This window comes from Bombus flavifrons, chromosome 3 (genome assembly GCF_040668555.2).
Source record: "Bombus flavifrons isolate JBK064 chromosome 3, iyBomFlav1_principal, whole genome shotgun sequence".
Classification (NCBI taxonomy): Eukaryota; Metazoa; Arthropoda; class Insecta; order Hymenoptera; family Apidae; genus Bombus; species Bombus flavifrons.
Genome location: NC_138444.1, coordinates 9,135,364 through 9,151,619, shown reverse-complemented (window position 1 = coordinate 9,151,619; position 16,256 = coordinate 9,135,364). Strand labels below are relative to the sequence as shown.

The following is a 16,256-nucleotide window of genomic DNA, read 5'->3' as shown; positions in this document are numbered from 1 at the left end:
TGAGAAGAATTGCAAATGAAATACAGTTCTACGCCAAATCCGCCAATTCCACAGCGATCATGCAAATAAATTTTCAAAATTAACTTCATTAGTCTCGTGTCCTATTCACGTTTCTTGCCAGTATTACACAAGCGAATGTCGAAACAGAGAAAACAGGAAGCATTGCCCATATGCTTGGTTCGTTTCAATTATATTCAAGTCGAAAAAGAATAAGATACCAGAAAAAGAAGCTCGTCACCAGCATTCTTCAAACTCATCTCGCGCTTCTGTATCTTCTCATGGGAATATACGACGTTCTCTGTCTGAATCGAAACCCAGGCCCGTCACTGGTGGCGCACGCGCCCCTAAGACGCCATCGAAATATGAAAACGCGTACCCTGTCGTTTCCTTTAATATTCTTTTCCAGGCTTGCTCGTCGCGTGGCTTTCCGCGCGTCCGCGGAAACGCGAAACGAGCGTGACCGGAGAACGAGGGGTTGGAAGATGGAGAAGCGAGTGCAAAGCAGAGAAAAGACTGCGGCATCCATCTTTTTAAATTCCTGAAACGTTGATGGAGAATATACGTAGAAAGGGCTGGTCATGAGCTGAAAGAATTATAAACGACGAGCTCTGAATTCAAAATTGAAGAATGAGCACTTTATTGTGATTGAGATTACGAAGTTTCAGGCTGCTTTATTAAACAGGTTTCCCAGCAAGGATCGGGGCCCCGTTTTCTGGTTACATTTGCGAGATACTGATGGGCAATGCATGTGTCGCGTGTTTCGAATTCCGAAATAGAGCGGCAAATTTTCATTGTAAATAATTACAATTTTAGTTACGAAGGTTTAAGAGAGTTGAGAATATTTTTCTTTCTTTAATTACGTTTGTAAAACTTCGATAAACGTTTAGAAGGGAATGATGATGAAAATGCTATGAGCGATGAGTTCTGAATTTAGAATTGGAGTTGCGAGTGGAAAAATTATAAATTGATTGAGAATCGAAGAGTAGGGTTTCTATCGTGATTCAGATTACAAAATTTTAGGAAAGCTGAGGATATTTTTGAAAGTTCTTAGATTTCTTCACGACATGTATAAATATATTTTAGCACACGAGGAATTGTGAAAAATTACGAGGTACAAAGTGGTAAAGAAAATAAGAGATTCTTTTTATTCTCGTAATATAGATCGAATTATAAATATCCTAGCGAAGGTGGTATTAACAAAAAGACTTAAACGGAAAGGTGTGCCGGGACGCGAACGTGTATATGTAGACCGTGGGTGAACTCGCGAGTGTATTTTCACAAAAAGCGTGCGGCTGTGAAAAGAAAATGTAACGAGTGGTGCCATAAGAAGATTTAGGAGAAGGCTAGGGGGTTAGCGAAGAAAATAATACAGAGAAGAGAAAGGAGCTTTCGAAAGAATAACGAGATATGGCTGAAGGAATTCAACAGAGAAAATTGAGAAGAAAAGAACAAATAACAGAGAAGATCCAAAAGAAAAAAAAGGGAACAAAATTTACACACTTGGAACGATATAACGAATAAAAAAATTGGCAACTATGACCTAGAATGAATTGACCAGGGAAATCGATGAAGAAGAAATCCCAGACAAGAAATATGGAAAATAGGTTAGAGAAACGGCAAGAAAGTGAAGAACAGCAAACAGACAACGTCTATCATGCTCGCGATAAAATAAACGGAAGAAAGGAATCTAAAACGGTTGGCGAATGAATAAAAGATTACATGGCTAACGACAAGACGAAACGAGAGAAAGGACGGCAGTTGTGCCGGTAAAATTTGCACGCGTATTCGCCATTGTTCAAAAAGGCAAGAAAGCGAAGGTAAAAATAAAGAAGAAGAAGAGAAAACAGTGAAAGAGAGAAAAGAGTAGAGGCGAACAGAAATAGCATAACGCACGAATGCGAATAAATGGAAACAGAGGAACGAAAGCACGGAGGAAAACTATGATACCGTTTGTGCGTATCTTTGCGACCGACTAAACGGAAGAAAAGGAGCGCCTCGAAAAATGGAAGAAACCATAGAAGGAAGAAGGGGGTGGAAAATAAGGAAACAAAAGGCCGAATGGAATAAGGTTGGAAGGGAGGAATAAGAGCGTTCGGGCCGAGAAACCGAGGAAGAAGAACGGAATTTATCAGTCTGAGGCGAAATGAAAGAAAGCGCAATGCGAGAATGGACGGGAGGGGTAGAAAAGCAAGAAGCTTAAAGATAACAAGACGGGGAGGGAACGAGTTGGAACAGAGGTTCCCAAATTCTCCTTGTAAAGCACCTTGAAGCAATACGTTTACTTTGAGATAGCAAAATGTTGGCCCGAGAACCCTTTCGCTCGAAGATTTTTTAATTGTCGATATTCCAAAATTTCGTAACTCTTCTATGTCGTTTGTAACAATAAAGAAATTGGAGTGCGCATCTACATGCGCTTATAAAAAATTAATAAACGCTGTGTTGTGTAAATAATACGGAAATTTGAACGAAACAGTTAAAAAGGGGCACTCGTTATGCTGCGTAACGTATGAAATAAATCTCTGCTCGTATTCTATCCCTTTAGTCGCAGTGGTAAAAATACAAATTTCCAACAATCATCCGTTATTTAACAATAGCGCTGCGCAACAAAATTGTAATCCCGAAACTGCGAGCCCCTGAAACAGATGCTATCTGTTTTAATGTGTACATGTCAATTTGCGAAATAAGTAGGCCGCGTTCAGATGCAGATGCGCATGGTATCGCGGAAACATAACCGGAACCAGTTCCAGGAAGCACACCCCTTCGGTTGTTCCAGTTAGTTTTAACGACGAGTGACACCACTTGAAGATAATTAGTCGGAGATCTGTCGCCGCGATTTACTGGATCGAAACTATTATTGTCGATCGAGATACACGCTCAAAGCGTACTTATGAAAGGAAGTTTCCATTTCCGAAGAAGATCCTACAGTTACGATGGTTTCTACAAAAGTTCGAAGCGTGAGAAATTCGAAACGAAAATATGTCTTTCGCTAGACAGAGGTAGATGAAAGTTATTTTAGTCGATTATAGAAGTGTGATAAGTATTTACACACTGCAAAATTTTACACATATTGCTCACCATAGTATTAAAATATAGCGTGTCATAACAATTATATCTCTGTCTTTAAATTCACATTTGCTGCATTTGCACATATACAGTTAGATAGCCATTTTTTAAAATGCAATGTTTTTTTAAAGTGCAACATTGAATATGACAGGATTAATTATAACGTCTCGCCACGTGTATTAAATTTTGTTAAAACGTGAATTTTCAAATTCTTCTTTTTGGTCTCTTCAAAAAAGGCTGTTAACGTGAACGAAACGGTATTTATTATATACATACGAGATGAAAAAGATATATGTGTGAATCGTTTTTCGTTATCATTAAGTTGTCAACCAAGAAGAAAAATGGAATTAAATTTGCTCGTTCAGCGTAGACATAAAACGCGACCAACAGGGCTACCACAAAGAACAGACGACTAAATGCAAAAATTCGTACGCCTCGAAACACGTAAAGCACGCAACGAGTCGATCTCACTGGCGGAAATGAAATAATCCATCGAAACTGGAGCGCCGTCCGCTAAAGAGTCAATCAAAATCCAGCAACCCCGTTTCGAAATACATTTCTGGCCAGTATGAAACACAGACGGTCGATTCTCTTCGAGGGATCGTATGATGTATCGAATCTTCATTGAACACTGTAGATATACATTGCACAAAAATCAGAAAGAATGATGAAAAATCTGCGCAAAATTTTCGATATATTTCTCCATATATATATATATATATGTATTTTTATAGCGTATAAATGGAGAAATATATCGAAAATTTTGCGCAGATTTATATATATATATATATATATATATATATATATATATATATATATATATATATATATATATATATTAAGTACCATATTCTGAAATCAATTCCTGGCTTGCAAATAACAATTTTATAAGTCTACAATAAATTCTATTTCTACTTACAATAATGAATCTGCTTATAATATGAAATGGACAAAGATATTTAAATGGTAGATACTTTCTAAAGTTTCAATAATGTAGCTGCCCATTTTGAATACATTTTCTTGCACACATTTCAGTATAATGTGAAAATAAATATTTGATACTACGAGCAAGAGTTAAATATCAAAAATCAAATGTTCACATCAAAATTTTCCATTGACGTGATCGAATGTACATTTAAAACGTCTCGGTTTACGTATATTATGTGCAATATGTGTGAGCGGAATAATAATTCTATAAAATTGAGAATGAAAGTTATTCGAGTCTTCATTTTTATATAAAACTGTCTTACAGTTGCGTATTTCTATGAGAAATCTCCCAAACCCAAAGATTGTTAGTTAAATACTTATTTATTTATATATTCTCCGACAATTAATCACTTTACTTCTATTTTCCATTTCTATATTCGCATCTTTCTTCCAGCAAACCGAGGATCTATGACAAATTGCATGCGATATTATATGCAAAAAAGATAGGCAGAAAAAAGGAAAGAGAGATGGCACACGATCCAATCTCACTGAAACGCTTCAATTTTCCTTGGTACAGCGAAACGTCCACGTTCAACTAACGCACCGCTAATTTCGCGATCCAATCACGCCGGATTACAATTTGTATCTTGCCATGAGAATCTTGGCGCGGGCACAAGAGCGTCGCGGCGCTAGTCGGCGTTCGTCGGAATCGGTAGTTTCGTCGTGGACCTTTTTCATTCCGTCTCTGGGAAGAAGAGACGAGCGAGAGAGGAGGAAAAAATCGGATTGTCCAGTTTGTTGGACCGGCAGCGCTGACTCCGCAGGCTCAGCCAGTAATACATCAGAAGCTTACCGACCCCTCAAACGTAAAATACCCATCTAACCCCCGATGTACCCAAACCCTCCCTTCCTCCAACGTTTTCAAACCCTTTTCAAGCCGTGTCGTGGACCAGGAATTTCTTCGTGTATTTTTGTACACAACCGCGCGCACACTCTCCCATGGCGATCGTCCACCTAGAAAAGGATACGGCCAGCTCTTCGTCCCGGAAAACCTGTACACGTTGCAACTGCGAAGGATTATTTGCGACCGCGCAGTTTCGATGATTAAGGTTTCCGTGGTTTAGAGTTATCGAAGGAATAATTCTAGCGGAGGTAACTTTTGGATAACGGAAAAAGGACGCTATATTTTGTACTATGGAGAAATATATTTTAGAGAAAAGTTGTGTCGTTCGGTGCTAGAACTAATGCAAAAGAAAAACAAAGCATTTATCTATATTGTATTTTGTTGAAAAAAAATCATATAAAAAGCCCTTGAATGTGCATCGTTGTTTAAAATTTCTAGAAGAAATCGTGAATTAATTATTTCGATAATTGTAACGTTAAAGTGGGCAATTTGGAAGATCTTTTAGTCTTATTTTCAAAGAATAATAACTTGATCGCATCGTTGAAGAAGCTTCGAAGTGTATCTTAAGCAAAAGAAGAAACAGAGATAGAAATGGATGGAACGATGAAAGTTGTTAAAAAAAGGAATAAGAAGAAAAGATGGTATAGGGGAAGCAGATAGAAAAGAGAAATAAGGGAAAGTGCTTAAAAGCAAACAGAGAAACTGAGGGAGAAGTAGTAAAATGGGGAAAGAAGAAAGAAAAAGAAAGAGCAGAAAAAAGGAACGTAATGAAAACGAGTGAATCTTGAGTGCCGCAAGGCACAAAATATTTTCAGGCGCAGCAGTGCCGACGAAAATTTCAAGCTGGAGTATTTTAAGCTTTCACGACCCGCATCGCTGTTAGTTTTCGGCTATACGTGGGGTTTGTCGCCTACCTTTCGTAAACACCGTAGTTTACTTCATCAGAAGGGAGTCGACACCGATACACAATATCAGTATACACTGGTGAAACAGTAGACTCTTTAAGGGATGAAAGAACGGAAACATTCCAGATGATTTTTTCATGTAAAATATAATTTTTTATGTAATTACAAAATATTATCGAACGTGCAAGTGCTATTTAATCTCTCTATAGCTGAAATGTCTTTTTAATTATGAGAAAAAGAATTACAAATATCGATTAGAAATTTTTGGTATTTCAGATTCTTACACTTAGAAACCAATTATTGCTACATTTTTACATTTAAATACATTGTTACTTTTTTTTTTAATTTTCTTCCGTTTTATGTATTCACCCATTCTTCTCTTTCTTCGTCTACTGAAAACATTTCGTGATTGCATTCACGACTATGTTCTCTAATTTCGATTTCTAAAGGTATACTGATAAAAAAATTATATCATAGAATTTTTTAAAATTCTTGTAAATGTAAACATGTTTCACAAAAATCTCCTTCAGAATTAACCCAAAATTTCTTACGTTTATACCAGTTATCAATGATTCCGAAATATATTCACGATCATCTTCAAGTCCACCCGAATCTAACGTAGACGAAATTTGGTGGGACGGTGCGGGCGATGCGTAAGTAGAAAGACTCAAGCTAGAAGCTTCCCTTCAAAGGCAAGTTCACGGTTGAGGAAGTGGCGGAGTAACGACGGAAACCGAGGTCAGACATCATCCAACTCGTACAGCAACAACAACTATGGTGAGGCTGGTTACCTTAGGCTCATTGTCGTCCAATAGCGACATCCACGAGATCGTTGAACTTCCTGCACGGAAAAGGAAGTTTGGCCAGCCGTGAAACTTCGAGGATAGAAGATGGGTTATCAGTTGCATCGGTCAAGTCACACTGGGCAAATTAACGATCGCACGATCCCTCTGAGAACTATTACTCGGAGTGCCCTGTTTGCTATCGCTTTACCAAACATCTACGAGTCTGAACGAACGTCGATCATTTAGGTTGCTTAAGTTTTGTGTACATTGAAACGATAGATGAGAATTGGTTTTCGTAATGACAGTAGAAGATGGTAACACGTTATTTCAATGAATAGTTAAATGAAATATGTAGTAGAAATCGACGCTATAATTCCAAAGTTACTTAACACTAGAACTACCGGTAGTTAACACGAAACTATTTCTACCCAGACCAGTAAAAATGACTGGGCTTTAAAAAATACGGTGTAATAGAATATTTTTATATTTATTGGTTTATTACTTTCCATGGAATTCCATGTTATCCATCTGGGACCATGATCCCTAAACGAGGGTTGACATATTTATAAAATTGTAGAACCGGAATTCGATCCGGAATTTTCCTGATAACTGATATCATCGTATTGAATGAATAACACTTATTTATAAATTATACTTATCTATAATAAGTATTAACTTATTATAAATAATTAGCCATGTCACTGCGCCACGCCAGAAAAAATTACTGAAAATTCTCGATACGAGAATTGATTGTAAATATTAATAAATAAAAAAAAATCATATTGAATGATACGCAGTACAAATTTTAAAAACGTGTGGGAAGTTGTACAAAACGAGGAAACTGGTGAATCGGGGTTCAATAAACAGATTGCACGACCCCTTTATACTTTGACGAGTACCAGTCATTTTGACTGGTATTGATATAAATAACCTTGATATAAAATTGTCTTTAATTCAAATACATGAAAATCAAAATAAAATTCATTATATTATTCTCTTTAGTCATTAAGTCATTACATCATTGTAGGAAAAAAATATAACATGAAGTAGGAATTTTAAAATAAAAGTCTAAAATCAGTCAACAATTTGACTGGTGTGATACTTCTAGTGTTAATGCTGACACAGTAAATTGTAGATAGCTATGACTATATCACATATGACACGTATACTTTTTAGACCAAGTTCATATTAGTCTAAATAAATACGTAGCTACTTAATTACATATCTTCAATGCAAAAATGATAAAACTAATCTCTATTTAGATTGTATTCCAATGATTATTTGCTGGAAGATATCAATTGCATAAACATCCTCGGCTTAATTATTCTTAACGCATATTTCCCTTGTGAAATATATACGAAGCGCTAAAAATGCATTCCATTCTTTCACTAGAATCAGATCTTAAATAAGTCGATCATAACCTGTCAAGGATTAACAGAAAGATCATATATCATATACAGGGTGGTTGGTACTAGTCGTGACCTAATAATTCGCGTGAGAATTGTAACAAATTGACTTTCAACGTCTCGAACTACGGAGAATTGGTAATGATCTTCGTCTACTTATTTAGGGGACGCGATGTAAATTCAATTGGCGGATCTTGAGTTTGCCTGCGAGCAAGTTTATAAGCACTTAATATTGTTAGCAGGAAATAATCTAGAGAAATCTTTTCAATTATACAGGGTGGTTAGTAACTGGTGGTACAAGAGGAAAGAGGGCGATTCTACGCGAAAAAAGAAGTCAAAATGTAGAATAAAAATTTTTTTTTTTAATTTTTTTTTTTTTAATTTTTCCATCGAGACAACGATCTACAGTGAGATCCGTTATAACGTACCGCACGCGTACCAAACGAAAATTCAAAGTCGATTTTCTCGAAAACAAAGCCTCAAACGAAAAATTTTTATTCTATATTTTCGACTTCTTTTTTCGCGTAGAATCACCCCCTTTCCGCTTGTACCACCAGTTACCAACCACCCTGTATAATTGAAAAAATTTCTCTAAATTATTTCCTGCTAACAATATTCAATGCCTATAAACTTGCTCGCAGGCAAACTCAAGATCCGCCAATTGAATTTACATCGCGTCCCCTAAATAAGTAGACGAAGATCATTACCAATTCTCCGTAGTTCGAGACGTTGAAAGTCAATTTGTTACAATTCTCACGCGAATTGTTAGGTCACGACTTCGAAAACCACACGATGTTCAAAGAAGTTGGTACCTTGAATTTCTCATCGGGAAGTCTCTTAATAGCCCCGGCTCTTGATTACGCTCTTCCGTAGCCGCCGTTTTGATAGGCCGCCATTAAAAAGCTCGCGGAAGGGATATTCCTGCGATAAGACCGATTAGACAGCTCGTTCGATGGAAACGTTGTTCCGTTGAATGGTATGCGAAAGCCACGGTGAAAGGAGACGGCGCTCGAAATCGTGGACGAAGAGAAAAGAAAGGAACTCCGGATACCTGCAGGGTGGAGAACGAAAAGGGGGTGAAAGAGTGCCGGCCGAGCACATCCAGTAAGATTCTCAGATAAAATATCCAATTTAAAGTTTCATCGTAATTTTACGATTCTTGGAAGTAAATTAATAGTATTATCTGCCAGTACCGCAGTCCCCTCTACGTCTTACCTGCGCCACCCTTGCCACCTAACCCAGCTTGGGGTCGAGACGTCTCTTCGTTTCCTCGCGACCCAACCCTCCTTTCAAACCTCCAGCCCGCAAAAGGAACTTTGAAAATAAGCAGCCTATTACTCATTACTCGCCACCCTTATCGCAGGGCGTTCCTGAGGATTCCTTTCCTGCCACTAGAAAAGTTTTACTTCGTACGGTGTGTGTTTGCGTTGGGGACCATCGCGAGACTTTCGTGCGATCGGAACTATCGCTTGTATTACGGAACATCGATCGAAAGTGAGAGATATACGAGCCATTGAAAGGCCCGATCAACTTCGTAGATTGAAAAATAGGAAAACGATATAGATATTAGGTTGTAGAGAAAATTCGTAGCGAGAGTTAAGAAAAATTTAATTATAATTTGACTTCTTGCCGTTTGTAACTTCACGAGCCTTTTCTTGGAAAACTGTTCGACTTTTTCGGTAACGAATTCCTTCACAGACTTCCAAAGTATCTAATTTCGTATAATATCATATTTTGTAAGGACCAAAATAAGAAGACTACGGCATATTCGATATTCCGTATACATTTTCAATTTTGTTTCAAACATTCTCTATATAACCATGATTTTTCTATCTTATTACAATGTTAATGATACTTTAGAATGATTTATGTGTCGAGCGATAAAGACATACAAGTTTTCTATGGTAAGCGTTCAAATACTTTCCTAAGGCACTGTATGTGCTTCCAAAATATAAAATTTTTGGTTTTTCCATTGCAATCGTACTTTAACACGCTTCTACTTACACATATCCGGCTGAGATTCGAAGAGCATTAGTTACTTAGCAAACGTAGCCTGTAAATGACAGTAAGACAATCATGTTTTCTAGAGGCAGAACTCGCCTGCACACGGGCGAGAGATTCGTAAGTGTTTCATATAGAGCTGGCAGACTTATACGGCCATTATATATGAAAGGTGTTGGCAAGCTTAGCAGGAGAAGTCAGTGGCAGAGCATCTTCACGGTAAATATATGACTTGGATCTGTAATTTTTATTCCGTGTCCGTATTCTTATCTTCTGACGCCACCGAGATCTATTTTCCTTGTCGTTTCTTCCGTGCTACTATCGTCTTATGTCTCAGTCCAATAGATTTACTTTTAGTTACGATTTAAATATTTCTAAAATATGTCTAATTATTATATTAGATGTTTGTAAAATATGTCTTGTTTTTTTCAAAATTCGAACTTGACAAGTCAATACTACTCATCAAAGTTTATCGTATCGTCTGTATTTTCGACCAATCGCGGGGAGACGCAATCGCGAAGAAACACGTCAGCAGGAGTCGTAAATTCCCGTTACGATTATAATAATCGACACCACGAGTTGATCGATCCCCTGATTTCCGTTAAGATAATAGGGGTGGTTGAGAGGGTATAACACTGCGATTAACAGGGTTATAAACTATATATTTTTAACACTTAAGTTACACCGTTGCTTATGATATATATCGTCGACAATGATTTAGCGTATAGAGATGCGATACACTGGCACAATATTCGTTGGTGATCAAGCAAGGCTCTTAGAGGTTTTGTTATAGTTGACGTAGCAATAGGGGAAAAGAACTGACATGTTGACTGTTCTAACGTTGTAGAATAAGTAATTTACAATGCCGATGCTGTGTCGGAGGAAAGCTAACGATGGGTGTGTCTAGCGCACGGGACCATCAGATTTGTTCATGACATTTTTGGTCAGGCCGTAATAAAATCTGTCTGGACCTACGGAATTCAACTATGGGGAACAGCAAGTAATTCTAACATTGAAATACTTCAACGCTTCCAATCGAAAACGCTAAGATCCCTTATAAATGCACCCTGGTATGTCACCAACGAACTAATACATCGCGACCTCAAGATACCCACAGTCAAAGAGGAAATAGCAAAATATAGCGACAGATATAGCAAAAGAGTCAACAAACATCGAAACCCCCTAATTACTGGATTAGTTGATACGTCGGACCAGATCCGCAGGCTGAAGAGACACTACACGTTAGACCTAAACACTAGATTTAATTAGATATTTATATTAAGTAATATTTACTTATTTATAACGCTTACTTATAAATTATACTTATCTATAATAAGTATTAACTTATTATAAATAATTAGCCATGTCACTGCGCCACGCCAGAAAAAATTACTGAAAATTCTCAATGCGTCAATTGTCAACTACATTAGAGACAGAAGAAATTTACTAGAAATCCAGTATATTTGATCATGAGAAGGTTTATACTAAAAATTATTGTTTGGTACGAATAATGAAAATATTCATATAAATTTCGAAAAAAAAGCGTTGAATCATATTTGATTAATTTTATGTAGTATTTTAAAGGAACTACCTGTTAAAGTTTTATTTGAAAAACGTACCATTTTGTATGTACTAAAAAATTATTATAAATATAACAATAAATGTGAGAAAATTGTAGAGCCATTTGTATTAATTTATCATCACGAATATAATTTGCTGACGTGCATAATTTCTTCATAAGTTTTAATACAGCAATATTATACGATGAAATTACATAATAGATAATATACCTCGGAGCTGGGATAAAAATCTGGATAAAACAGTAAATAATATTATCCGATAAAACTTTTATAACGGCATCATCGTTTCATACACAATTTCCGCAACAACGTTACAGCATCATATCCCGGCTATTTACTGCAAATAAAATAGAGTCTAGGAAAAAACGAAGAGACGTCGGGGCGTCTAAATTAACGTTAATATAACGTCAACGTAACATAAAACCCATATATAACACAATATCGAAATTTATAGATCGTAAGGCGTGATACACTTATTGCTGCGTAATAAAGATTGATTAAAATTACCTTTGAGATTTTTTAAAATATAACAATTCATTATCTCTAAAGGATATTAAAATATTAACATGACACTTTATGTTTTAGAGATACTGCGTTTCTTTCGTTTTAAATTAAACTTTGCGCAATTTAATATTTTAGCTCAGACACGTCCGAATTTGTTTTAATATTTTAAAAAGTAATATCTTTTCTTTAGATTAAATCTACTAATTAAATTATAGTATTATTATTATCTGAAATACTAACTGCAATAACAACGTTCCAGACAAAAGCATAATGTAAAATATGAAATCGCAAAAGAGAATTATTTTACGATCATTGTTCTAAAAAAATAATTCGGTAGATATGTCTGGATTAAGCAAGATTTATTAAATCTTTTATTTAAAAGCGTGGTTTATTTAAATTATTTATTTAAAAGGGTATTTAAAAAGGAGGTGGTATGGATAATACTAAATTTTCAATTTTATTCAAAATTTTACTAAGATCTTTTGTTGGGATTAAATTCAGTTTTGTATAGCTGTCTACAATTAGATACATTTGAATGTATTTAATAATACAAAAAATATTGGTCTCTTTATAAATCAATACTTTTGTCCGTCACCAAGACAAATACAAGCTTTCAAACGTAATAAACCGCGCATAAAAAGAAAATTCATATTCAATTCCAATGAAATTAATCCCAGCCACAGAGGTTCATGGAAAATTCTAAAAATATTCAAAATTATTCTCTGGTCAGGGAAAAAAGAATGGAAAGATTCACGTTATGAAAATAACAATCTCATCAGATTTCCACGCGCATCGCCGGTATTTACCATTAATTAGTACTTTTACAAGCGGACGAGCAGAGCGAAACAGGCACGCGCGTACTCCGCGTCTTTGAGCTCCGCGTGAATATTCATCCCCTTTCCCGAATGCATAGAATTTCAAACGAAGTCCACGCAACCGGCCAGTACGACGAACGTATGATCGCACGAGAAACGATTATGCTTCCATCTTCTTGCGTCCAATATAAAACGGACACCGTACTTTGCTTCTCGACTCGGACTCGCGTTAGCGTAATGGACGAAGAGATTTTCGCGTGACCGAGTCGATCGGATTTACCATTGGCATTCATAGAGACCGTTCGATCGTAGGAACTTCTTGGAAATACCTTGGCAAGATATCTTAATCGACGACGACAACGCTGATTTGTATTATATTACTTACATATCGGTCAGGCCAAATTACTGCACTGCGGGTTTTTATGCATTTATGGATAATTCGAAGGCTGAAAAAGGCACAGATTACACGTAATAAATAAATCTATGAAATATTTAAAACGTGGTGTTTCTTATAATTAGACTACGAATATGTATGCAAATTCATATTTTTATGAATATAATTTAAAAAATGGTACCGAGATAGAAAACTGTTTCACCTATGAAAAATATTATAGGGACTTTATCATACTATACTTTTATTTTATTACTATGCTCTCTACGTACACTATACTTCTATTATTATACTGTACTTTTTATTACTATTACACTATATCCTGGATATTTTATACATTTTTATCGATTATTTACATTGTGTACATTTTTCACAATTTAAATTTCTTATAAATATGTCAAATGGCCAGTCCAGTTATGATATGTAAGTTGGTAAAACAAATCTCTAGATCTAGGTACGATTTTTTAAATTATATTCGTAAAAATGTTCATTTGTATAAATGTCTCCATCCTGGTCATTACCCTCGAATTTCAACACGCTAATGTCTTCGTTACGGCCTTAGATTACGGAGAAACTAGGTCAGCCGAGGGTCTAAAAGCTTCGAAAATATCGATCACAGGCTTGAATAACTTTTGATATCATTGTTGTCGATGTCGTTGCTCGATATTGGTGAAACATCGTCGCAAAGGGGGTAGATAACTGCCGAAGGAAAAAGGTTTAGGGATTATCTGAAGATGAGGTGAATGGTTCGAGGGGTTATTATAGGCTCTCAGGGTACGTGATGACATGGTGATTATCGCTGTTTGGATAATGAGAATAACATGTAAGAAGTATCTAGCTGTGTAAAATGAAGGCGAAGGATCGTTTGGTAGTAATTCAATATCATAGAAGATCGCTAAATTTTAGTAATCATTTTACTATTAAACAGAAGAATTTTAATATAACAATTTAAAATGGAAACAGCCTATTAGGTTCAAAGATAGTCTTTATTGATAGTAAGTTGGAGAAATTTGATCGAAGCCAAAGATATAATTATTAAGACAAACAATATTTTAATATTGTGAACAATATTCTAGCTCTAAAGCCAAAGGTAATTTTGCTAATATGCTATCAATTTAGCAATATATTCAATTTTAAAACTGCTTCCCTGTAGAAAACAGGAAATTCTTATCGTATTCTTCCTGTATATTCTTCAATTATGATAGCGTCGAACAGTATTTAAATAATTTGCTAAATAAAAATGGTAATTCAAAAAGGCTTGTATAACTGGCTTGTATAAAGGCTTGTATAATTTAAAAAGGCTAATATATTCATAAAAATGTATCGTAAATCTTCGAATACTTTCGTGATTCACTCTATATTTATACTACTACACACACACACACATTCACCCTTAAAAAACCACCTAAAGGAGAAACTATATCCAAAACATTTTAATCACTATGTCCACCAAACGAGTCGTAGATTGCTACCACGATGATACCACAATCAGTATATTCAGAGAGTTTCGGCCCAACTACTGAGTCGTGTTAAATCAGAGTTCCCATTTGCTTTGTGCTAAAGAGGTTTGCTTACCGCGTTGGTAGCCCGCTGCCACTATGTGTCCAATATCCCAATAATGTTTGCCACGTCTGCTCGTGTACGTCCCTGTGGTACGTCTACCTACACACATACGTACGATCCTGTATGCCACGTGACAAGTGGCACGTGTGTAAAACCACACACGGCGAAGCCATTGATGCGCGGAGGCGGCGAAAGACGATAACATCGGTGTCGCGTGTATCCAGGCTCGATCTTAATATCCGCCACCGTGCAGCTACCTTAATTGGTATATTCTAGAGCTGTCAACGTGCTTGAATTATGACCATTTAATGTTTCTACATCGTGCACATCGTCGATTTTCAAGCAATGCAAATAACCAGACACCATTTTGTCTTCTTTCTTTCCATCTCTGTTATCACGCGCCTCTTTATCTCTCACTTTGCTCGTCACTCGTTAGACACCACTCAGCTTTTTACCCGGTGGTACTTATCTGTCAATCTATCTGCGTTATCCTCTTCAAACTCCCAAACCCCTCGTTTCACCTTATTTTCCTCGATTTTCTCCCTTTCCGTCTATCTGTCTCCTTTCCTGTGGTTGCACCGCGTTTGCTCCTATCGTAGTCAATTTCAGCCGATAGACGCACACGACAGCTTCAACGTTTATACTGAGCTGCCGTGCATACCCTTAATATCCGCCAGAGCCTGTAATTAAGCCTCCATTCCCCATTAGGCTCGGTTCCTTGGCCACGGTTCGCCGGTTGGAAATCTCTTCGATCCTTTTTTTTTCCATGGATCCGGAAAGACCGGGTATCCTTCCTACGATCAGCGGGAATTATCTTCTTGCTCTAGCGTTCCGCGTTCGCTTCTTTTGCCAAGTTTTTGCTGCTCTTCACTTGGCCTGTATAATCGTCCGTCTACTATGCAACGTTCTTCGACGGAACGAAGACGAAGGCGGACGTTAGTTAGTTGCATGCGAACTCTGTGAACGATAAGGAATTTTATATCGTGTTATAACGTATAGATAAACTCGCGTTGGATAATTAAAAGTTATTTTATGATGAATAATTTATTTCGTGCATGCTAATTGATTATAGTTAACTCAAGATTATTCTGAATAATAGATTTTATACATAAGAGTTGGTCGAATTATTACAATACAATGATGTGAGAAATTTGGCAAAATTTTTCGGAAATACGTCTAGGACGATCTCTTATGATTTTTCTTCCCTTGTTTTCAAATAAGTTTCTTGTTTTACGTGATATAAAATACGATATAGTGTGCAATAGAATGAAAAGAATACGAGCTCTTAATATTATACTAGAATTATTAAACCAATGAATTTTCAAAAAAGGTATGTGCTATGAAAGGAGAAGGTTCTTTATATCTGAAAAAATACATATAAAAAATATAAAAAAATTACAGAAAATACAGAT

At 36.3% G+C, this 16,256-nt stretch overlaps 1 protein-coding gene across 1 annotated transcript in view; it reads right to left on the bottom strand.

The window, feature by feature from the left end:
- Positions 1–14,681: 14,681 nt before the first annotated feature.
- The window catches only part of P5CDh1 (delta-1-Pyrroline-5-carboxylate dehydrogenase 1), a 59,776-nt gene continuing 58,201 nt past the window's right edge, over positions 14,682–16,256 (bottom strand). Inside the window, exon 8 of the mRNA XM_069132648.1 lies at positions 14,682–15,801. The gene's annotated coding sequence lies outside the window, so the exon portion shown is untranslated. The remainder of the gene's footprint in view (positions 15,802–16,256) is intronic.